The following is a 25,716-nucleotide window of genomic DNA, read 5'->3' as shown; positions in this document are numbered from 1 at the left end:
AATCCTGTAACAGTCAATCCACACAAACACATGATCACAAAACACCTAAGCTTACAAGCTTAACTAGGCTTCTATGAATGAAAAATCTCCTTCTGTCCATGGATGTGACCATGACCAGGCAGTGGATAATCCCAGCAGCAGAAGGAGGAAAGGTGATTTTCAGCCCCTTATACAGATGTACAAGAATTTCGTTTCAGTTTGTGAATCATCCAAGGATGCAACATTCGCAACCCTGAATGTGAACAGGAGTGAATTTTTTCAAAAAATGCTGGCACATTCTCAACTTGCAACTTGCAATTGCATTTGAAAAATGGATATTTTTGGAAAATGTGCATGTTGAAAAACCATTTTCACACTTCAGTCAATGGGGAAAAGTGTGCAATTTTGAAAAAAATGTGCACATAAATGCATCCTTTTCCTCTTCAAAATACACACTTTCCCGATTTGCATGACTTTTTTTTTTTAAAGATTGTAAACTAAAATGGACTGGAGTAAGCCGAACTGAGCTATGAACTGAAGTCTGGAGAATTTTGGTGAGCTCAAACATCCCTGGTTTTCCAATCCCTAACCCCTTCACATTGTTCCAGAGAGTTCCCCCACCTTGTGAGCAGATTTTTGGAGGGTACAAAAGGCTGCAAGGGGAAAGGAGGATCAGCAGAAGTCACTTTCCGCCCCACTAGCAGGAACAAACTCTGGATCTCAGCCATATTTCCACATATGAGGCAGATAATTGGGGTTGTACTGTCTGAGATGTTAACTCAGATTAGTAAAAACCTCCTTTCTTACTCCCTTTTCAATGTCTGAGTGAAAACTAGTTCTATGGCTCCTCATAATAATATCCTTTTTTAAAATCACAAGGTCTCTTTGACTGCTTGTATCACTATTTTGTATCAATGTCACTGACCGAGGTCCAGGCAGTTATCATTATAAGGTGATTTTTATAGAACTCCCCCCCCCCTAATATTTACCTTATCCAGGGAAACTTCAGTTTTCACTGGGTTTCCTTGACATAGTAAATAACAGCTTTCATCATATAAAAGCACATTCAAATGAACATTTTTTTCTGATTTAGTAAAGCAAAATCACCTCAATATGTCAACAAGTCATATGAAGAACAGCCCTTTGAATCTATGTACTGACAGTTTAATGACTAATAACCCTTAATCCAGTTCATGAGATTGTCAAAGGGATTCCCTGAGAATATAACTCAGGAGTTCTAGCAGCCTATTAATCTTTCCAGAAAACATTCACAGGAGTGGAAACTGAGGATGAATTCACACAGGTCTGCCACGTCAAGGAATAACTTGGATGTGTAGAACAACCCATCACAGATCAAACACCACAGGCATGGCTTTTGTATCACCACAGATCATTGTAAATGCAATACTTTTCAATGGCTTACACTTTCTGTTACAAATCATCAAGTGATGAGTCATGTTTGAATTAGAGCTGTGCACAAATGGCTGCTTGAAATTCTCTACCTTACTTGTGGGCAGAGAAATTTGGGAGACAATTTCACCGAATTTCTCCAGGAGGAGAAATTCTCATCAGTTTCTCAGAGGTAGGGCTCCCCATTGGCAGGGCTTGTAGCACAGCTTCTTTCTTTTTTGGTAAGAGTTTTTTGGGGGGTTGTGCTGCAGCACCATCAACTGTCTTGGCAGGCTGGTCCCCAGCCTGTATACACCACAGTGCAAGTGGGGGCAGTGTTGTGTCTAGCTCCAGGGATGAGGTGGAGTTAGTGCTCTGCCAAAATCGCTCCTCCAATTTCCTGAAAGTTTTCTCCCCCCATGAGAGAGGCTTCCATTGTTCTGCCTCATTCAGGATGTTTTATACTTTATTTTTGTGGTGTTTTTGAGCTTACCTAAACACAGCAAGCCTTCTGGGCGGCCTGCATGTCCTGATCTGGAAAAGCCCTATGGGCGAAATTATCTCATGGTGCCTTACACTGGGCTTTCATTGAAGTGTAGGAAGCTGAGAAGGCCACAGGCGGCCAGAGAGAAGATTGTACAATGAAAACCAGGACACTTGTGCTCACCCCTTGGCCACCTCCCAAGTAAGGTAAGCCCAAGAAACCCAAACCCAACCCTTGAGAATTAATCCGAAATTTCTTCACAATGGAATTTCTTCTCAGAAGCAATTTCTCTTATATCAAATTGAATGAGAATGGTAAAAAAAATGTGGGATAAATTTTTGGCATAGCACTAGTTTGAATATGACCTCCAATGGGGAAATAGAACAGAGGGGTTGCAGCAAAAGTTAGAAACCTGCAGCAGTTGTCACTCTCATGCTTTCATTCTCACATAGATAAGATCTCATTAGAACACAACTCCAGGGAGATAATGGAGGACAAGTCTACATTTGCTTTTATTAAAGTAACTGGATGCTAATCCCTATGTCAAAAACAAGAGAAGCATTAATGTGTGATTTGTTTTCTCATTGGTTTCTGCCCTTTCTAATGCCAAATTTCTATCCATTCACTCGGGATGCTGACTGACCTCTTTCTCCTACATAGAAAGCACAAGATGAGGCAGAAGTTACAGTCATGAACCCCAAATTTGTGAATGTTAGCACGGCTGTCATAAAGGCCTCCAAACCATGCCTGTCTCTTCAAAATTTCTCAAATCAAGGAATCATTTCTTCAAGTCTGAGGATTGTGTGTTACGTTGAGCGTGGGCAACTTCTGGCCTTCTATTTGTGTTTGCCTACAACTCCCATGATCCCTCACCATTAGCTATGTTGGCTAGGGCTAAGGACGGTCATAGGCCAAAACATCTGGGGGGTCACACGTTGTCCATCCCTCTGTTACGTTAATTGCGTAAGGCTATTGAGGCTACTGCGTAAGGCTATCGAATAGCCTCGTGCAACTGAGGGTATTCTTTTTTTTAAACTTGAGAGTAAGTATGTGTGGCTCTAATTCAGACTGAGACCACCACACCCTGGGAGTGGAGGATTAAACCTTCCTCCACCACCTTTTTGCTACCCAAAATTCTGCCCCCCCCACAACGTGTTGCTGTTTTTTAAAGTCTCAATTTGAGCCAATTTTGGTAAGCAAATGGGTGGTGGCAGGGGAAGGTTTAATCCTGCTTTCCAGATCATGCTGGCCCCAGTCCAAATCAGGGCTGTTTGAACTTACTCTAAAGCAAAGAAGAAAAAGATAAGGCTCAGATACATACTGCGTAATTCATGTAACATATTAAAGCATTGCCTGTTTAGAGGTGCTGGTGTCCACCTCTCTGAGAAAGAGTGTTTATTGGTAATTGGAACTGAGAGTTTGTGGAAAGGCTTTGGAAGAAAGGGAGGGATCAAAGCTAAGAGAAGCCCTTCCTAAGGCAGAAGGAACTGTAGGGACATGTTTTTTGTTTTGTTTTGTTTTTAAACAGCACTAGGGGAGTTATTGCTTATCTCAACATAGATAGAAGATAACAGGGCATCCATAAGGCCTATGAGTAGGAATGCTCTCTATGGTAATGAAGGTATGGTAAAATCAAAAGAGAAAATGATGGCTTCAGTGGGTTAGATCAATGGTGGGCAAGATCCAATCCAGATCTTAAAAGCTAAATCCCCTCCCATCCCCATGCTAAGGTCTCAAGTTGTTTTGACCTACAATTCTCATCAGCCCTAGTCAGCATAGCCAATGAAGAGAGGAGTCGGAAGTTACAGGTCAAAATATCCGGAGGGCCACAAGTTGCCTACCCCTGGGTTATATGCTTCACAGCTACCTTTCCCCACAAGAGAAATAGGACACTTATCAGATAAAGCTCTTGGATGAAGTGAGTTGGGCCAAGGGGACTTCTCAGTTGACTGCACATGCCAGGGCCAAAACAGATGTTACTTTAAATGTGTGCCTAACAGCCATGTTGCGTTTTCATTTTTACTCTAGAATAGATGTAGGCCCGTGATCCGGATAAGCACACCTAATCCCAATGCCAAGGTCTCCATCTGGATTGGGGGCTCTGTGCCCATTCTAGAGTAAAAATGAAAAAGCAACCCACATAGCTGATAGACAGACATTTAAAATAATGTCTGTTTTGCTGACCCACCCACCCCACCATGTATCCCTGTGTACTGCAACAGAACAGTTATATCCAGCCCCCTCCACATTGATCTTAATAGTTAGAGTGTTAGGGCCAAAACAGACATTACATTAAATATGTGTCTAGCAGCTATGTCTTTTAAAACTGTTTTCTCTAGAGTAGGAAGAGGGTCCCAGTCTATAGTTTAAAAGCCCCCCTATCCCCCATGCTAGGGTTATGATCCAGATCGGGGGCTCTGTGCCTATCCTGAGTTAAAATAAAAAAGATGCAGCTGCTAGGCGTACATTTAAAGTAATGTCTGTTTTAGCCCTTACTGTTGGGTTCCTCAAAGCCAGCCTGTTTAGTTCCAGTTATTGGCATCTGCCTCTTCATCCTCCATCCCCCAAGGGATGATTAGCATAGTATAAATTCAAAGCTGGAAGTAAACGTGCAGCAGTACTGTGCTTCATAGAATTCAGGCAGTGATTACACTGAGGGAAGGTTTATGATCATACAACTGAACAAGGTCCTTAGAGATTCTGTTCTTCCTACATTGTCTCGTTTCTCAGCTAGATGGCAGTAAAGATGCTGGACTAAAGTGACTTCACATTAGGGATATACGAAAGTCACTGACCTTTTCGAAGGGTGACATTCGCGGTGGGGGGGAGGCGCTCCATCCTTCCCCCCGAAATTCTCTCTGGCTGGCTTCGCTCCACGGAGATTCTGTAAAGCCGCCGGCCAGGGCTGCCTGCAGCTGGACATCCGGCTGCTGGGCAGCCTGCAGGGACGCAAATGGCGGCGGCCATAGCCGCCATTTGCATCCCTGTATTTTGCCGTGATAGGCTACATAAATATTTACGTAGCCTATCATGGCACCCCCCCAAAAAAAACAGCGAACGCAAATGGCGGTGGCTACGGCGGCCACCATTTGCGTTCCCTTTTTTTTTTTTGCCGTGATAGGTTACGTAAATATTTAACGGCCAAAAAAAAAAAAAAGGGAACGCAAATGGCGGCCACTATGGTATTTGCACCCCTGTCTTTTGCCATAATAGCCTATTTAAATATTTATGTAGGCTATCACAGCCAAAATAAAAGGGAACGCAAATGGCAGCCGCCATAGCTGCCGCCATTTGCGTTCCCTTTTTTTTGCTGTGATAGGCTATGTAAATACTTACGCAGCCTATCACAGTTTCTGCAGGGACGCAAATGGCGTCCCTGCATTAGCCGTGCTAGGCTACGTATGGATTTACGTAGCCTATCATGGCTATAGTGATGAAGCGAATGGCAGCCATGGCCCCGGCCACCATTTGCAAGTCAGCGTGAACGGCAGCAGGTAGGTGTCCCATTTCGTGCACCTTTCGCAGGGCGGGGGGGCGGGGGGGCTTCGTTCTGCCACAGATTTCGGGGGATCAAATGCACTGGCATCGGCCTCACTGAGATCCATGGCGGAATTCTCTGACAGCCCTACTTTGCATGCAGCATGCAACACTATCCATCCTTCCCCTAACCAGAGTATGAGGATTTTTAAGGGTGTGCGTGTGTGTGTGTGTGTGTGTGTGAGAGAGAGAGAGAGAGAGAGGGAGAGAGCGAGAGGGAGAGAGTTGTGGGGTGTGGAGGAGGAGGATTGGAGAATTCAGCTAGCTTGTTAGGAAGGTTTTGTAGAAGCCAAAAATATATCGTGGCCACTTAACCCAGTTATTTCAAATTGCAGTGACAGGGGTTCTTTTCAACTAGTGTTTGCAAATAAACTTCACAGCCATATTCACTCTCAGTCAGGAAAGCAAAGAATTCCTGGGGGAAAGGGGTACCATCGCATTTTTAATTTAATCCATATCATAACTATTCAGTTGGATAGCAAAAACCGAAACCAAAAACTTTCATTTGGAAAGAAGTCAAGTATCAAGAATGATGGAATATATTGATGCCAGATGTCCATAATGTACTCTTCGCATTTATCAACATTATGTTTAACCCAATTCTGATATATGGAGGTTCAGAGCTGAGACAGGCAACTTGACTGAGATTGATGTACCCAACTGAGGAGAATAAGAATATAAATCTTTGTCTTACCACAAGGCAAAAGGAGAGAGTAAGATAGGAATGAAGCAGTGGACATAATCTGTTTGGGTTTCAGAGAGACACTTGACATACTATTGAACTATAGGATAATATATCTTTAGGTTAGCAAGCAAGCTACGAAGAAAACGACACGTGTTTGTTTGTTCCCCAGTACGGCGATGTACAACATACAATAAAACAATAAAATTCTACAATAAAAACATTTTCTAAAATACCCTAACCCACCCCAAATGCCTGCCTGAACAGCCACATTTTTAATGCACGACGGAAGCTCATTAAAGAGGGGGCATGACGGAGTTCCCTAGGAGGGAGTTCCACAGAGTGGGGGCCACTACAGAAAAGGCCCTCTCCCTCGTCCCCACAGTCTAGCTGTCCTGGCTGATGGGACAGAGAGAAGGCCATCCAAGGCTCATCTTGTTAAGTGGCCTGTCTGGTGTTGCTGGATGATTTTTTTCATCTGCTTAGTTGGTGGGCAAATAATAAAGTTATAACTGACCATGTTCAATATGACTGAAAAGAGATTATCACAATCATATGTACAATAATGAAAGTAATTGATCAAAGTAAAAAGGATAGAACACTTACAGAACATCAATCAGCCTTGACTAAAACAGCAGTCTGATCACCTGGGGGTGGGGGGGCTCAGTCCCCTGACCAGCCTTAGGGGCAATATAATCTGCTCTGCTACTGTGATTCATGTTTGCCATTTTGGTGACTGAAGTCATCGGAGGTTCCTGGTGGTTCCACATGGACCCATGGCCCAGCTGGAGGCCACCAAGGAAAGAGCTTTCACTGGGTGGCCCCCTTCCTGTGGAACTCCTTTGGAGGTCAGGCAGGCACCAACATTGTGTTGCTTCTGGTGCATCCTGAAAGCATTGTTGTTTTGGGAAGCCTTCCATGAGTGACCAGGTGCAGTTTATTAAATTTGGTCTATCAGAATTGTTTCTTTTAAAAACGTTTTAATTTAGAGCTGTGCAAGGACCCCCTGAACCAACTCGGAAGCCACTTCGGGGGTTTTAAGGTGGGCCAAATTTGCTCCGGGCTGATTGCGGGGGGGGGGGGGATCTGCCTCAGCTTGAAACCCGACATGGAATTCGAATGGCCCAATCCCACTTTGGGGTGGGGGGGTCCTGACACCCCCACTCAAACCCCCAGCTCCCTACCTGGGCTGCCACCACCGCTTCTGCCACTTCCACCTCCATGGAACTTTTATGTTTTTAGCAGCTTTGTAAATTAAGTGGCTTGTAATTTTCATTTTAGAACATCATTACATCAGCATGATTACATCAAAGGTGTCACTATTGTTTAGACCACTAAACCAAGAATAGCAGGTCTTGCAAAATGAACACTGTATAGTAGTAATGAAAAGCATAACTGTATGTGCTTTCAGGTTTTACAAGGACTAGTAAACAAACTAGCCAATTTGAAAAAGGAAACATCTTGCTCTTTCCCAGTCCAAGTGATTTCTTCTGTCAAGTTAGATTTAATGACTATAAGCAGAACCTGCTTAAACCTATCCTTTGACAATGCTGATTGCACAATTTATATGAATTTGTGTATTTTATTGCTGACTATCAAACATTTGGCTAGAGAGGGTTTTCCCCCACCTTGAGATAAGCTTGGCATTTTTTGGACAGCCAGTATAATAAAGAAGGAAGCAACTAGACAGGAAAAATTGCTCTCCTGAGTGTACAACTATTTCTGAACAGAATAGGACTCCACATGTTATCTGCTGTAGGTCCATATCACTGAAACACCAGGAAATGTACAGTCATGTAAGAAGGGGACTGAACTAAGAGGTGTCACATTTATTCAGAAAGGAAAAATAAATGAGAACACTGTGGAATGATATCTTTAAAATAAGTTAAAAGGGGCACAAAATGCACAAATGAGAGCTAGAATTCAACTGGGAAGTGAAATGCTCAATTCAGATGTGATCAGAATGTTGCTTGTGTAACAATCCAGTTGAAGAAAATTCAGTACACAATAACTGTACGCAACAGTTATTACGGGAACAGATTCTGAAACAAAATGATAGCAACTGGCTCAAGTCATTATATTGCCAGTTAGAAATGCATTAGCTGTAGGATGCTACAGAAACTACAGTGGGGCCTAAGTACCAGAGAATCTGCACAGGACCTGGAGTGATATCAACACAGCATCACTCAGGAGCTCACAGCAGATTTTACACCTACTTCTCCTTTCGATCACATGACAGGTCCAATTTCCTCAATAGTAATAACATGAAAGTTGGAACCATTTTGTGCTGCCATCCAAATCTACCATGTGATGTGTAACACAGCCATATACGGAGAGCTCTGTTTAGGGACACATTTGAATAAGAATGTGCAACATTGATCCCTGTGATTGGCAGGAACTATAAAAATATGATTGGACTAGGCCTGACACACACACACACACGCACACACACACACACACACGGTTACCTCTGTCTGGTAATCAAAGCACCACCTTCTGCTTGCTGCACTTCAGTTAAAACTTCCACACTCCCCAGCTCCAGCAACTGACCTGAGTAACTCTGAGCTGGAGAACACACAAGCACACGCAGGCCTAGATTTTGGTATGGCCACCTGTGGTCCTGGCTTGGCCTGGCCCTTGGCGCCTCCCCATTTTCGGTCTGGGGTATCTGCTGGCATTACTTCAGTGCTACTAGTTCTGTGGACCAAATAGTCTATGAATATTTCTGAATGTGGAGTGTACCATTGTATTTGCTGTGATGCATGAATGTTATGTATGCAGCTGTAGGTAATTGCTATGACTGTGACAAAAAATAAAATAAAAATGAGGTCTTGTCTGCTGAGAAATCAATGATTTGATGTATCTGTTTTGCCTTTCAGTTGGAATGACTTGGAGTATTTTAAGATTAGGATCTACCTAGATATGTTAACTGTATTTTTTCTGCAAATGAGGCTGGTGGGGGTAGGTTACAGCAAGCCAACTAAGGGTGCACCCTAAACATACTTAGGAGCAAGGCACACTTACTTAGGAGTAAGTCCCATATGGGACTTATTCTGAATAAACATGTGTTTAATCTGACTGCACAATTAGCTAGTAATTCTACATGACTTTGCAATCCTATGCATGTCTACTCAAGCCCCAATTATGTCAATGAGACTTACTCCTAGCTACCACTGCGGCCTAATTATGACTACATGGTGCTACATTTTTTCTAGACACAATAATCTAAAGAATGGGCAATATTTTGTATTGATGAGATTATAGATCAGAAAGCAATTGCATTGTTGCAACTATACATTAAATTGCAATGTACAGCATCCATTGAACAGAATATAGGAAAAGATCCTTACTATTTCTGACAGTAATATTCTATCAGCTTCAGTAGATTGGTTTTTCTATATATCACTAATATCAATAACATGGATTGTGATTCTGAAGTATTATGTGGAGGATCCTTCTCATTTGTATATGATTCATTTGGTGACTAGATGACCAGTTAAGTGTTTCCCCATTGCCTATAAATATATATTTAAATGTAGTCTCTACTTCCTCAAATGCAGTAAAAGAAACTGCAATTCTCAGCAAGCCATCGGTATTATGGTAGCCACATATTTTAGATTAGACCTTTAGTTTTTTTTTAAACTGAGTTCAGTATCCAAGTTGCAACAACAGCTGGTCTCAAGAGCTGCAGGGGCCTGTTGTTTTTCAAATCAAGCATATGCTGCCAAAATTGTTGTTCCACCTGAGTCCAGTTCCCTTACAGCTTGCGTTGTTGTAGTAGTGGAGTTTATATGCACATGAACACTTAAAACGGTCTATGAATCCTCTCTTGGATGCTGTCCAGCATAATCATAAACTCTCTGGGGCCTACAAAATCAAACGTCTCACTTAGTACCTGAGAGACGTCTTGAGTAATGAGGAAGAAATCTTCTTCTTTCCATCCTGTCAGGCATAGCTGGTGCCAAATCATGAGCATCTGCTACTGAAAGCATACTCCCCTTACAGCAGAAATTCCTTTACATAATGTGAGAAGATGGCATATCATGAGAATGGTGTATGGAGTGCCTAGGGCAAATGGTGTCCCATTTCTATGTACATTAGATATGCCCAAGGGGGCAGAGAGGAACAGTAATAGGTATTATGCCTGTCACATCTGTGTTTTATTGTTTAGCATTTATGCAACAACTTTGTAAAGTTGTAGAGTGCACACAAATCCTTTCCAGGTAATCAACCCTATGCGTCACTATCCCATTTTGGACAACTGTGACTGAAAGATAGTGACTCGCGCACTATCTCAGAAGATGATCATCACACTTGTATCACAAATCCAAGTTCAGTCTTTTAATCATGGGGCCTACTGTCTTTCATGGGCTGTCTCTTTGCATTTGGACTTAAAAAAAAATACTTCAGGGCTTCTTGGCAGCAGAATAATACACTCCTACACTGGTAGGAAGCTGGGGCGAATTAATAAACCCCGTGAAGAAAGATTGTTTAAATGTGATATGCATTTAAAAATAAGAGTGTGTTATGTAATAAAATATTGTTTGGATTGTGAATAGTGTACTGTGAGAGGTGAAAATTGGCAATTTACCTCTAAATGAGGCCTAAACAGTTACACTGGGCCAGTTCATACAATCAAAGAAGCCACAGAGGCTTACATAAACCATGGTGGCTTGTTTTGATCATGCAAACTGGGTCATTGTATGCAAGGCCTACAGTTGGCAGCATGCCAAAGGTCAGCATAAGTGTTGCTGTAATCAAGGCAGCAACTACAGCGTTTTACAGTTACTGTAAATCCAGTTGTTTTGATACTGAACAGTAAAAACAAAAGGAGATACTGTAATAGGTCCATCAGAGAACATTCTGTTTACACTCAGTTGCTCTAGTCCTATGGTTTGGCAAATGGACTGGCAGTTAGCCAGGTGTTAACAGGTTATTTGGTCATAGGGATCTGGCTGAAGAGTATATAAGGTCAGACACAATACTGTCCATCACCAGTCACTAGTTTGGGGGAGTTGGTGCCAAGCGGAGAAGAGCCTATGTGAAGAAGCTGAAGAAGCCAAGCTGAAATCCCAGAAGGCAGAAACAGTGAAGATCCAACAGTGACTGTTGGATCCAACTCAGGGCTTGTTATGCATATCAGGATTACAAACCTACTAGATGCTTCTTGAAAAGCAGGATAGACTGGATCATAGTAATATCTGAGGGCAACTAGTAACCACCAAGGAAAATAGAAGGAAGGGAACAGATTTAATCTTTGGTCTAAACAAAAATTTGATACCAGAATATCATAGGACTCTAGAAGACGTATGAAGAGAAAAGACATGCAGGAGAAAAGCAGAGGAGGAAAGTTAGGAAATTAAACTCTGAGAAATCTAAGTGAGGATAATTGAGGATGAATACATAGTGATCACATTAGAAAAATAAGGCTGCTATTCCATATCTAGTTACCTAGTAGCAGGCTCCATTAAATTCAATGGGACTTTTTTCTGTGTAGAGATGTTATAGGATTGTGGTGCGAGCCAGTTTATCGGAACTGAAGACAGAAGACATGTTAGACAATATATATTTAAAGTGCATATAATCAGATAAACATCGTTGCTGTGAGTTTTCTATAGACAGAGATGAACATGTGGAAAAAGAGGGTATTGGTTTATTTATTATATTTTAGTCCACCCAATAACAAAGTAGTCTGGTTGGATTACATGATCAAATGATAAGAGTGTAAAAGAGGGGGGGAAAGAGAGTACCCAATCCAAGTGACAATAATATATATTTTTAAAAATACATAAAAGCAGCCATGCCAGCACTCTTCAGGCAAATCGTAACTGCAGAAGCAAAAGTGTAAAATCTGAAATGCCTGGGATTAAAGGAATGTCTTCATTTGGTACTGAAAAGATAACAGCTTGGGTGCCATGTGAGCCTCCTTGGGAAAGCATCCCTTAAGTGGCACGCCACCACTGAGAAGGCCCTCTGCCTCGTAGCTGTCGACATTATCTGTGCAAGCCGAGGTTGTGATGAGGAAGGACACCATGAATGAACTGAATGAGGAACAGAAGATCAAAAGGCGAACACAGAGCAGAGAGTCAAGAAGCAGACATCCAGAAAGCCGTTTCATCCTCTATTATGAAAGCAGCCTTGCCGTTTTGTGTGGTGTGCCTTCAGTTTGGCTATGGTAGATGTGGGGAAAGTGTGGACCTCCAGATACTGGCCACCTTCGCATGTTGGTTTTTTAGTGCGATCATTCTTCTTTACTCACAGGCTTTTGCGGGTGCTTTAAATGATGCCGCTGCTCTCCTGCTGCTGTCTGGAATCTTCCCCTCCCTCTTCCCGTCTTATCTGAGAATGGGGAAAACCCAGCATATTCTGTGCTTGCAATTGAAGTTGCCATTTCCTCCCTGTGTATTTCCTCTTTAGAGCTTTGTCTCGCTTTGTGTGGGCATGTGCTGGGGGGTGTTGCTGGGTGGTGTTGAATAACATTGTCATGACAACAAATCAGTGGGAGGGTGGGGGCAGGTCACTGACCGCATTCCAGTGCCTCTCTCCCATTCCACTACAGGCTGTGCTGCATGTGCATCACTGTTGCTCCAGGTATGTGGGGAGTTGCATTTTTGCCTTCAATCATATACACACTTACCTGAGAGTAAGTCTCATTGACATCAGTAGGGCTTACTTTTGAGTGGACATGCACAGACATGAGCTGTAAAGTGGTTAACCATCCCAAATGCTTCTCCAAGATCCCCCTGAACACAGCAATGCTTACTTCTGAGTAAACTCATTGGCTGTAAGGCTGTACTTGTTTTTCAAAGGGCACAGGGATGTCTTCTCTTTCTCCATAAACCTTGTGCTTTACTGCTACAATCCTCAAATTGTTTAGAAGCCAATGTCAGTTCTAACTGAAACAGGAAGAAAATCTATATTAAAAGGTGGAGTTTTGTTGAACTGATTTGTAGATCATATTGTGAAGTAGAACACAGTCTGTGGCTTCATGACACCTGACCCTTTCCTTTCCTGGGAGTAAGTGTCACTGAAATCTGTGTAGCTTGCTTCTGAATAGGCATGCATAGGAGTGCACTGAAAGTCCACTTAAAGTAGCAGTCTCCAGGTCGCCCGTCCTCGTCAATGCATTGCTTAGAGCCTCTCCCTCCCATTGACTTCACCAACTGCTTCTTCTCCCTTTTGCTCACCAGTTTGATGGGCTTTTTTCCTCCCAGGGTGGATGGGGGAGTCTCCCTTCTCAGCCACACAGGAGAAAGACTTGACAGTTAGGATTTCAATGGGTATTAAAAGTGCCTTTCCGCCCCTCCTGAATAAATTCATCATGAGCTTAGAACGGTCATTTTCATGGTTTCTTTTGTGTGTGTGGAGTTGTTTCAGATAAGGCAGTAATGTTGAGGTGGTTTTCCATAGTACTTCCTCCCCCCTAAAGCAAACCACCGTAATCATTCTTACATTTCCTCTGTGTCCGTGCTGACCAATGGGAGGGCTAGCAAAAGAGGGCAGTTCCAATAGCCCACTATCCTGGTCTCCTGGTCACTATCCACTATCCAACCTCCCTCCTGCTGCAGAGGAGTGGAGGGATGGGCAGAGCCATCAATCATTACAGGAACCAATGATCAGCGGAGGGGAGGGGAAAAGGGGCCAGCAGCCCCCTTCTGTGCTGATTTTTCCATGCAGCTCCACCCAGCCATGGAAAGGTATAAAGCTGAGGGAAGTGCTATGAGAGATGCCTGTATACAGGGCCAGTCTAAATCCCAGAAAGAATCCAGAATCAAAAGGACTGGTTTGTAGTGGAATAAAATGCCAGGTGTGAAGATAGCCATTGTTGGGCTACAATTCTCAGCATTGCTGACCATTGGCTGTGCTGGCGAGGGCTTATGGGAGTTGCACTCCAACAACATCTGGAGGGCTATTGGTTCCCCACCAATGATGTTGTTATGTAGCAATTTGAAAAAGCCATCTCCAAAATGAATATTTCTGCTTCTAAAACTAATATGTTGGTACAATAAGAGCAACTGAGTTCAGGTGCTTAACTCTCTCACTGAAATAATGGAGTTAAAATTACTTACCTTCAGCAGGATTGTAACCTATCACTCAGCTACTGTATGTAGTTGGGATTAGAATCACCTACTACTCAAGGTGATTCTAATCCCCCTTCATGGATCACTGCCTTGGGAAAACTCTATTAGCCTTTGTCTTGCTTCATTTTGTACACCAAGGCCATGCTTGCTTGTTATCCCGGTTATTTCTTGGCTTCCTACTTTAGCATTCCAATCCCCTATGATGAAGAGGACATCTTTGTTTGGTGTTAGTTCTAGAAGGTGTTGTAGGTCTTTATAGAACCGATCAACCTCAGCTTCTTCGGCCTCAGTGGTTGGGGCATAGACTTGAATTACTGTGACGTTGAATGGTTTGCCTTGGATTCATACTGAGATCATTTTTTTGTTTTTGAGATTGTACCCCAGTACTGCTTTTCCCACCCTTTTGTTGACTATGAGTGCTACTCCATTTCTTCTAAGGGATTCTTGCCCATAGTAGTAGATATAATGGTCACCTGAATTAAATTTGCCCATGCTTGTCCATTTTAGTTCGCTGATTCCCAAGATGTCGATGTTCAATCTTGCCATCTCATGTTTGACCACCTCCATCTTACCTTGATTCATTGATCTGACATTCCAGGTTCCTAAACAATATTGTTCTTTATTGTTCGGAGTTTTGCCTTCCGAGGTCAGAGCTCTGTCTTCAACCTCAGGATTATTTTTCCAAGCAATTCTATGGTCCATGGGACACTCTCCCAAGGACCATAGGATTGCTCTCTAAGATGTATAATCGTATGAAATTTGAATCAGTTTGATACTAGCAAGGCATTCTAACAGGAGCATTCATGCGGACATGCTGTAACTTTTCACTGAAATTTTCACTGACTTCTAAGCTTGCTAACATAAGAAAACCAAGGGAGAACCATTTCCCCATGTAAAGTCCAGAAAAAGCAAAACATGCCTCAAGTAAGTCTGGAAAAAGCATGTCTACATACGTGTAGAATTGTCAATACGTTTTGCTTGTGATGCAAAGGAGTGAAAGATGACATGAAATATTGTGAGAAGTAAACAGAACTAAAAACACTTCAAATTTAAAAGTGCGACATAATAGAGCTCTGAAAGAGAAGCAGATGGTATCCTGTTTGGGGGAACGTGCAGAAATGTGTACTCAGCAAAGCTGACAAGGATATAAAGTAAATATATTACTCCCCAAAATCATAGTTGGGAGCTAATTGTCAGAAAAATTATGTTCTTTGTGGGAAACATAAGTAAGCAGCACAAAAAGAAATAATATAAATATAAGAGGAAAAATACAAAAACTTCAGGACCAAACATCGGCCCTCATTGGAGGACACAAGCTCTGTCATGATAGGACAATGGCACCATTCTTCATGGACTTCTCCTTTTGCTTCGGCTCAGAAATGTTATTGGGTAAGATCTTCAAGAAGGGAATACTCCTAAAACTAAACCTAGAAAGCTTTTTGAAATGTGTTTTGTTTGTAACAATTATGTATTTTGTATTTGGTCTGTGCTGTGCTTGTATATCATATTTTAATAATGTAAGAATTGCTTGAGATTTTAAAATAAAAGATAGAAAGACACGCCTAATCTCAAAGTCCTTTTACAATTCTCTGTGAGCTCATACTAAAAGTAAAAAAGAAGAAGAAAAAGCCTGCATTCTAGGTAGATCTTTGTTCTGGGGAAATAGCATGGGATACATTACCTGTTGATCCATGATACAAAAATCCCATCTCAAAGAATCCCTGGGCAAAACCAGATTTGTCACAAGGCCTGTGAAAGAGATTTTGTCTCCCATCTTATTCAGAATTAGTTTATCAAAAACTTTTATCCTTGGCATCCCAGTGGCATATACAGCTGGATAGGCCTCAGCAATATACTCCTGAATTAGGGAAGGGGCGTAAAGACTGCCCAAATATTCAGGAGCATGGTAGTTCCATGAATAGTCTGGATTAACTTCCTTCCAGTGCATAGGGAGCCTGTAATGCTCATATGCACTGACTTTCACATGAAGGATTAACGTATCATCACAAATGCCACATTATGAGCATGCACAGCACTGAGTGCCAAGAGCTGAGCCCTACACATTGCAACAAATGCACATGAACAGCTTGCTATGGTATGCAGGCTTTAGGAACATTTTACCCTTTGCTACCGCACATCCAAGAGTCATGTGAACAGACTCTTATTGTTACAAAACCCATGATGAACTACTTAGCTTACTTAGAAGCTAAGATACAATCACTTTTTCTAAACAATGAGTATCCATATTATTTTTTCTTGTTGGTTTTAAACATCTAATCTAAAGATTAAAATGCAGTAATAACCTGAAGCACAAGGTCACCCTGAGTTATGTTAGGGGGAAAAATCCATACCTTTCCTCTTGAGATAAGTAAGTCCCCGCTAATGTAAAAATGAAGCTATGCTACAAATGTTGTCATGAAAGACATTGCACAAAGCTCTAGGACATTTGGTCAGCTTCTCCCTTTTTATTATTTTTCCCCTCTTAGAAACGCTCAGATTGTTCTTAATGCTTGTTAAGAGAGAATCTTCAGTGCTTGTTAAGAGAGAATCTTCAAAAGAAGCCAGGGTGATTAACAGGAAGGCAAGCATTACTTACAAGTGGGTTACTGTTATCCATCCATGATGCCAAGACTGGAGGGAGGGGAAACCTCTGTGCATGTCACCTAGTTACTCGATATTTTCTTAAGGCTGCAATTTTTTACACATTTGCTTGGGAGAAAGTCCCACTGAACTCAATTTGACTTTCTTCTGAGTAGACATGCACAGAACTGTGCTGTAAAACATTTCTTTGGCCAAGATCCCATGGCATGAAAAGAAAGTATGTCAAATCCTATTAGCGCTGACATTCAAATGCTGGCTGGTGGAGATTTATCATTCCCAAAGCAAAATAACTGCTTTAGAACATGAGAACTACCATTACTTACTTGCAGGTGCTCCTGTACACTTTTTGCAAGTATCAGACATCTTGTTGCTGAGGGAGATGGGGAAGAGAATCTTAATACTGAGAAAAATCTAGTTACCAGTAACATACATTTCCATTTATCTTAGGCTGGATCTACACTTACCACCTTTTTTCACTTCCGATGAGGTTTCACTGCCTGCCTTTCATACTACGCAGTTGTTGTTGTTCAGTCGTTCAGTCGTGTCCGACTCTTCGTGACCCCATGGACCATAGCACGCCAGGCCTTCCTGTCCTGCGCTCTCTCCCGGAGCGTGCTCAAGTTCATATTCATTGCATCCGTGATGCTATCTAGCCATCTCATCCTCTGCCGTCCCCTTCTCCTTTTGCCTTCAGTCTTTCCCAGCATCAGGGTCTTTTCCAGGGAGTTTTCTCTTCGCATTAGGTGGCCAAAATATTGGAGCTTCAGCTTCATTATCTGTCCTTCCAATGAGCACTCAGGGTTGATTTCCTTTAGGATGGACTGATTTGACCTCCTTGCAGTCCAGGGGACTCGTAAGAGTCTTCTCCAGCACCACAGTTCGAAAGCATCAATTCTTCGGCGCTCAGCCTTCCTTAGGCTCAGCCTAAGGAAGCCTCAGTCCAGCTCTCACAGCCATACATTACTACTGGGAAAACCATAGCTTTGATTAGACGGACCTTTGTCGGCAAGGTGATGTCTCTGCTTCTTACTATGCTGTCTAGGTTGGCCATAGCTTTTCTCCCAAGGAGCAAGCGTCTTTTAATTTCATGGCTACAGTCACCGTCTGCGGTGATCTTGGAGCCCAAGAAAGTAAAATCTGTCACTGCTTCCATTTCTTCCCCTTCTATATGCCAGGAAGTGATGGGGCCAGATGCCATGATCTTCATTTTTTTAATGTTGAGTTTCAAACCAGCTTTTGCACTCTCCTCTTTCACCCTCAACAAGAGGCTCTTTAGATCCTCTTCGCTTTCTGCCATTAGGGTGGTATCGTCTGCATATCGGAGGTTGTTGATAATTCTCCCAGCAATCTTAATTCCGACCTCTGATTCATCCAACGCGGCATTTCTCATGATGTACTCTGCATATAAGTTAAATAAGCAGGGTGACAATATGCAGCCTTGTCGTACTCCTTTCCCAATTTTGAACCAATCGGTTGTTCCATGTCTGGTTCTTACTGTTGCTTCTTGACCCTCGTACAGGTTTCTCAGGAGACAGGTAAGGTGGTCTGGTACTCCCATCACTTTAAGAATTTGCCACAGTTTGTTGTGATCCACACAATCAAAGGCTTTAGCGTAGTCAATGAAGCAGAAATAGACGTTTTTCTGGAATTCTCTTGCTTTCTCCATGATGCAGCGAATGTTGGCGATTTGATCTCTAGTTCCTCTGCCTCTTCTAAACCCAGCTTGTACTTCCGGTAGTTCTCGGTTCGCATACTGCTGAAGCCTAGCTTGTAGGATTTTGAGCATCACCTTGCTGGCATGTGAAATGAGCGCAATTGTGCGGTAGTTTGAACACTCTTTGGCATTGCCCTTCTTTGGAATTGGAATGTAAACTGACCTTTTCCAGTCTTGTGGCCACTGTTGAGTGTTCCAGATTTGTTGACATATTGAATGCAGCACTTTAACAGCATCATCTTTTAGGATTTTAAATAGCTCGGCTGGAATACTGTCATCTCCGCTAGCTTTGTTGTTACTAATGCTTCCTAAGGCCCACTTGACTTCACTCTCTAGGATGTCCGGCTCAAGTTCAGTGACCGCACTATCATGGCTATCAGGGACATTCAGATCTTTCCTGTATAGTTCTTCTGTGTATTCTTGCCACCTCTTCTTAATCTCATCTGCTTCTGTTAGGTCCCTGCCTTCTTTGTCCTTGATCATGCCCGTCTTTGCACAAAACGTTCCCTTGAGATCTCCAATTTTCTTGAAGAGATCTCTAGTCTTTCCCATTCTGTTGTTTTCCTCGATTTCTTTGCATTGTTCATTTAAGAAGGCCTTCTTGTCTCTCCTTGCTATTCTCTGGAACTCTGCATTCAGTTGGCTATATCTTCCCCTTTCTCCCTTGCTTTTCGCTTCCCTTCTTTCGTGAGCTACTTGTAAAGCCTCATCAGACAGCCACTTGGCTTTCTTGCATTTCTTTTTCTTTGGGATGGATTTCGTTGCTGCCTCCTGAACAATGTTACGGACCTCCGTCCATAGTTCCTCAGGCACTCTGTCTATCAGGTCTAATCCCTGAAATCTATTCCTCACCTCCACTGTATATTCATCAGGGATATGATTTAGGTCATACCTGAACGGTTTAGTGGTTTTCCCGACGTTCTTCAATTTAAGCCGAAATTTTGCAAGAAGCAGCTCATGATCTGAGCCACAGTCAGCTCCAGGTCTTGTTTTTACTGACTGTATGGAGCTTCTCCATCTTTGGCTGCAAAGGACATAATCAATCTGATTTCGATATTGACCATCTGGTGACGTCCATGTGTAGAGTCGCCTCTTGTGCTGTTGGAAAAGAGTGTTTGCTATGATCAGCATGTTCTCTTGGCAAAACTCTATTAGCTTTTGTCCTGCTTCATTTTGTACACCAAGGCCATGCCTGCCTGTTATCCCAGTGATTTCTTGATTTCCTACTTTAGCATTCCAATCCCCTATGATGAAGAGGACATCTTTTTTTGGTGTTAGTTCTAGAAGGTGTTGTAGGTCTTCATAGAACCGATCAACCTCAGCTTCTTCAGCCTCAGTGGTTGGGGCATAGACTTGAATTACTGTGATGTTGAATGGTTTGCCTTGGATTCGTACTGAGATCATTCTATCATTTTTAAGATTGTACCCCAGTACTGCTTTTCCCACCCTTTTGATGACTATGAGTGCTACTCCATTTCTTCTAAGGGATTCTTGCCCACAATAGTAGATATGATGGTCACCTGAATTAAATTCGCCCATGCCTGTCCATTTGAGTTCGCTGATTCCCAAGATGTCGATGTTCAATCTTGCCATCTCATGTTTGACCACCTCCAGCTTACCTTGATTCATTGATCTGACATTCCAGGTTCCTAAACAATATTGTTCTTTACAGCATCGGATTTTCTTTTCACCAGCAGACACATCCACAGCTGAGTGTCCTTTCGGCTTTGGCCCAGCCGCTTCACTCTTTCTGGCGCTACTTGGAAATACCCTCTGCTCTTCGCCAGTAGCATATTGGACACCTTCCGACCTGAGGGGCTCATCTTCTGGCGTCATATCTTTTAGCCTTGTGATACGTTCCATGGGGTTTTCTTGGCAAGAATACTGGAGTGGGTTGCCATTTCCTTCTCCATTTTCCTTCTACTACGCAGTAGCCGCCTCAAATTGGAACCGGAATTTCCCACTTCCGTGCTCCCGTTTTCAATACCTTAGGGTTGGCGGAGAATTTCTCCCCGAAACTTCGGGGGGCTGAGCGCCAACGTGTTCGGCCCCCTGAACAAGTTTCGGGGAGAAATTCTCCGCACCCCCCGCCCCCCGCACCCCCCCCCCTGGACGGGACTTACCTTTGGCGAATGTCCCTCCCGGTGGTGGGTCCGGCCAGCGGTTCGGCGGGTGTTCGCCCGGGGCGGGAGCGGCAGCCGGTCTTTCGACCGGCTGCCGCCGCCGCCATTCCAATCAAAGAAAAAAAAAACACCCCCGTGATAGGCTACGTGACGATTAACGTAGCCTATCACGGCTAGATTTGCAAAGTCAGCCATGATAGGCTACGTAAATCGTCACGTAGCCTATCACGGGTGACTTTAAAAAAAAAAAGCACATACGGGTAATGGCGGCCCCCATAGGGAGCCGCCATTCCCGTTCCTTATTTGGTCGCTGTAGTCTACGTAAAGATTTACGTAGACTACGGCGAAAATAAGGGCAATGCTATTTGCGTTGCCCTTATTTTTGCCGTAATCTACGTAAATCTTTACGTAGACTACATCGACCAAATAAGGAACGCGAATGGCGGCTCCCTATGGGGGCTGCCATTAGCGTACGCGTTTTTTTTTTTTTTTTAAGTCACCCGTGATAGGCTACGTGACGATTTACGTAGCCTATCATGGCTGACTTTGCAAATCTAGCCATGATAGGCTATGTTAATCATCAAGTAGCCTCTCACGGGGGCGTGTTGTTTTTTTTTTAAACTTTTTAGTTCGCAGCCGGGCGAGGCAAGGCGCCTCCTCCCCGGCCTGAATTTCGGCCGGGCGAGGCGGGAAGCCTCCCCCCCAGCCTGAATTTCGGCCGGGCGAGGCGGGAAGCCTCCCCCCTGGCCTGAACTTTGAGTGGGGAGCAGCGAAGCGCCTCCCCCCCACCGCGAACAAGCTTCGAGGACAGGTAAGTGACTTTCGTCCATCCCTACAATACCCTAATATCCCGGTATTTCCCCTTAATGTGCTCTGATTTTCTGCCTTCGCTACCATATCCGGTCGTAGTCCCCTCCCCCACCTGTCCATATGTGGTGGTGTTTGTATTTCCCTCCTGTCCAATCACAGCTTCGAAGATCATGCCTCAATTAGGAAAAAAAAACGTCACGGAGAAGCTCCAATTCTGCGAGGATAACACCTTAATTAAAAAAACAAAAGCATCCGGAGTGGGGGATAGGAGGGGGTAAAACTTAGTCTCATTTGAAGGGATACAACAACCCCCTGCTCAATGCAGGAAGCCTGATTCCCAGCCGGACACCCATCCAACTACTGACCAGGGCCAACCCCGCTTAGCATCCGAGATCAGACAAGCACATGCAGAAAAACAGCAGGGAAACAGCACAGTGCTCAAGTGTGAACCGAGCTTGCTCACTCGATGAAGCCCCGCAACGGGGAAAATGGGTGAGTGTGAATAATCACGTTTTAATGCGAGAGCGTTTATCCTGATGGGACACCGAATTCATTGCAATGGCGGGCACAATGTAGATCGGCCCCTAAACTGCCATGTGTTACCTTTAGTATACTAGCATATATTTGAAATGGGATATTTTGTAAATTTAGAATTTGAAAATCGGAGTCAAAATGTTCTTCCCAAAATTTGTTTTAGCACTAATTAGACTATTCTCATGAGTATGACAATACAGAATTATACTATAGAGCAGCCTTCTTCATCTCCAATCTGGTGCCTTGGAAATGTCTTGGACTACAGCCTCCATCACTCCCTCCTGACATGTCCATGCTGCTTGGTATGTTGGGAGTTCTAGTTCAAGATATCTGGAGGGCATCAGGTTTGAAATGGCTATAGCTGCCACAGACCTTCCACATCTTTGCTCACATTCATCTCTTGTTACATGTTTACTCACATCATCTCATGCTAACTTTTCAATTAGTCCCTTCTTTCTGTTGTCCCAGCCTGTCATTATTTAGACCTTAAGCTGCTTGGCCAGGACCCATATTTTTGCTTACGTACTTTGAGGGCTCCACCATCCTCCTCTATTTCCTGAGCTGAAACATGGACTCATAACATTATTATAATGTACTCAATGGAAGATTTAGTATTTTAGTTGATGGTTCTATTTCAAAAACTACTTCATTTTGCCTGAGATTGAAATCTTGTCACTGAACACTGGGCTCCTTAAAAACTGAAACCAACCATTTCCTATCCTCCTGGCAATTTACATAGAACGAAGTACTGGATTTGAAATTTAGATTCATAGCTCTTCAGACGTTTTCGATACCCACATGGGAATCTGAACTTATATGCTTAGAAATATGCTTAGAATATTCAATCCAGCATATTCAAATATAAGGAACATTATTTCCCCTGGGTGTCATTGCATTAAAGTAAGTTGGCTGGAGGACAGGAAACAGTTGAATCCTACTCTATGAAATAGCCTGGGACACTCCAGTGGAAAAAGGGGGTGGGAGGAGCCCATGGGCCCATAGCTTGCTGTAAACTTGTAAAGTCCCCAAAGGAGGAAACCCCCAAAGGTGAAAACCTCCAGAGCAGGAGACGTGATGCGTTTCCCACTCTGCATTTTAGCTAGGCTTCAGGAAGGCTTTGAGGAGGGGGAGGGGAGGAGGCTAGGGGCAGCTGGAGATACCTCATATCTCCACATCCCCTGTCTCCTCCCCTCCCCGCCTTCAGAAATGCCCCCTTTCACCCCCTACAAGCTTGCATATGTGAGCTCGTAACAGCAGCCAGCACAGTTCTCTCTGGACTGGCTGCAAGGGGGCAAGGGAGGAGGCAGGAAGCACATTTTCTGGCTTGGAGCTCGGAGCCCTGTCTCTGAGCTCATAGCCAGTAAACTGAAATATTCTGTGTCCCCCAAAAGCTATCTAGGGGGCATAGGATTGATTGTTCTCTGAAGGGAACAGAGTACAGGAAGTATCTTGGACCTTTGAGAACCACCATATTAATATCTGTCAAGGGCTCCTTGGAGGACTCTCTCAGTCTAATCCAGTAGCCAAGTCCAGACACAGAGACAAAGGGATTCTTTTCAAAGCTTTATTCCTCTTTTACAACTTAACTCTACTGTTAGCAACTAGATATGAGCAGCAGAGTACCTATGCCCTAAGTTGGAACAGTTGGTCCCCGTTTGAAAGGGAATCACTGGCAGACCCCTGAACTTAAGTGCTAGGGAGAGTCCCTCCCCTTTTCCCTTGGATCCTCTGGGCGCAGCCGTTGTTTGCACACCAACCGGGCACTACGCCTCCTTTCCGCACCCTCCATTTGGCGCCGCTCTCTGTGTCGGCGTCGCGTGTCCATCAAGTCTGCTTCCCGTGCTCTGTCACTCCCAGGACTGCTATCTAAGCTAGGAATGCCGGTGGGAGGAATCTCCGTCAGCTGTTGGCCCTGGGAAAGAGGAGCACGCTCCTCTCCCAGGAGCGACTCCTCTTCCTCAGAATCAGAACTACTCTGGGATTCTATGGGCTCAGTGTCCACCCTGACAATATCATTGAAAGGCACATCCATAAGTGTTCTTGTCATAATGTTAAATTAAGATGTTCTATGTATGGCTGTTGAGAGGGAAACCTTTTAAGAACAAATATTCATATGGCTGCTTTGAGTCATAACGAACAGGAAGAGGCTCTGCATATACAAGTATCACACAAGCTGATAATACATCATTAAAGGACTTGATGGACTGTTGTTGGTGCTGGTACTTGCAGACATAGGCCAGATGGTACGAATTCACAAAAGTTACTAGCCACAAGCATCTTTACTAACAAAACAGACCTCCTTTATAGTCTAAAAGAAGAAAAGATCCAAATTGTATAAAGCTTTCCTGCCTGAGATCACCCAGAGAGGATTCTTGCTCACCATAGGTGACCAGGCAGGTTGCTACTTACAAGCCTATGGATTGGTATCAGCAGTAAAATATCAGATTGCGTGATATGTTCTAAACAGATCTAAAGCATAATAATACCAATATGCTCTCATAACTATTATTCTGCCTGTGACACTGAAATCACATCGGAGAGATCATTGATCTTAAGCCAGAACTATAACATTAGTATCCCACTCTCCATAAAAACACAATAGAATCACATCTCAGGCATGAGCACTTCCCCCATCTACAATAGTCTATATATTCCTAGTATGTCATATTTTAATGAGGCACCAGAGTTGTGCTGCAAGTGCAGAGATCAATCATCAGCAAACTAGTCAAATGCACACAGAACTTGAATCCAAATTAGTCCTTCTAAAAGGCTCGTCTTGCTTCCCCTGTACGAGTTAAACAAGCACCTCTCCACTTAACACATGCCACACAATTCTTTTGTACGCTGTTCTCCCACTCCCTCCCCCTTGCTACTTTCCCCTTTTGAAGCAGTGTAGGCTCCGGTACAAAGGATTTAGAGTTATGCTGAAAGCTGTAATTGCCTGCTTGAAATGACTGAGTAGAAATATATATATTTTCCCTGAGATGAAATGGCATAGCCAGAAAATTCAGAGCATAGTCAAGAAAATGTGAGTACCATGGGCTCACTAAAAGCATGGCCAAATTAAGAGGACTATCAGAAGATGTTCTGTACATCTCAACAGGACACTCTTCCTTGATATCTCCCATTCAAAATAGATTCTAGACCCCATACCCTGTAAGACCTCATTCCTACTACCTGTGGAAATCTGAATGGAAGAAGGGGGACTCCAGACATATATTCAAAGCAGAGATGCTTGAGGATTTTGTTCAGTCCATATTTTTAAGTGAACTGAACTGATTCACACTCCTGAACTAATACTCAGATTCTTAAGTTTTTACACTTCTCCAAATTGACTGAAACAGATAAACTTTATTTCACCTTTTCTTGCATTTCATTGTTTTCTTTTCTTTTTTGCAGACAGTACCAATCTTGATCCTTGGTTAGTGACATTTTTCCTCTTTCATTAATTATGAATTTTGGTGTTTCTGTGTGTAAGTCACTCTGGGGCTGCTTCTGTGCTAGGAAAAGACACATACATTTCAAGAAGAAGAAGAAGAAGAATGCAGTTTAAAGGAGAATGTCAGAGTCCATAACTGCATTCTTTTGATCTCACTCTTATAACCACCTATTTAGAGATTTATATTTGCTATGAGAATCTGTGTTTTAAATAGGTTTTGTTGGTATAAAACTCTTTGTCCAATATCTGCTACCTAGACAAATTGCATTTACTGAGATAGAATTTCATGTCTTTACTAATCCAGACAAATATTACTGTTTTGTAATGAAAAGTAATGAAGAAA

The sequence above is a fragment of the Heloderma suspectum genome, chromosome 7 (assembly GCF_057233095.1).
Source record: "Heloderma suspectum isolate Gila_16-S chromosome 7, 16-S_ref, whole genome shotgun sequence".
Classification (NCBI taxonomy): Eukaryota; Metazoa; Chordata; class Lepidosauria; order Squamata; family Helodermatidae; genus Heloderma; species Heloderma suspectum.
The sequence above is the reverse complement of the archived record's forward strand: the minus strand, read 5'-3'. Positions refer to the sequence as shown.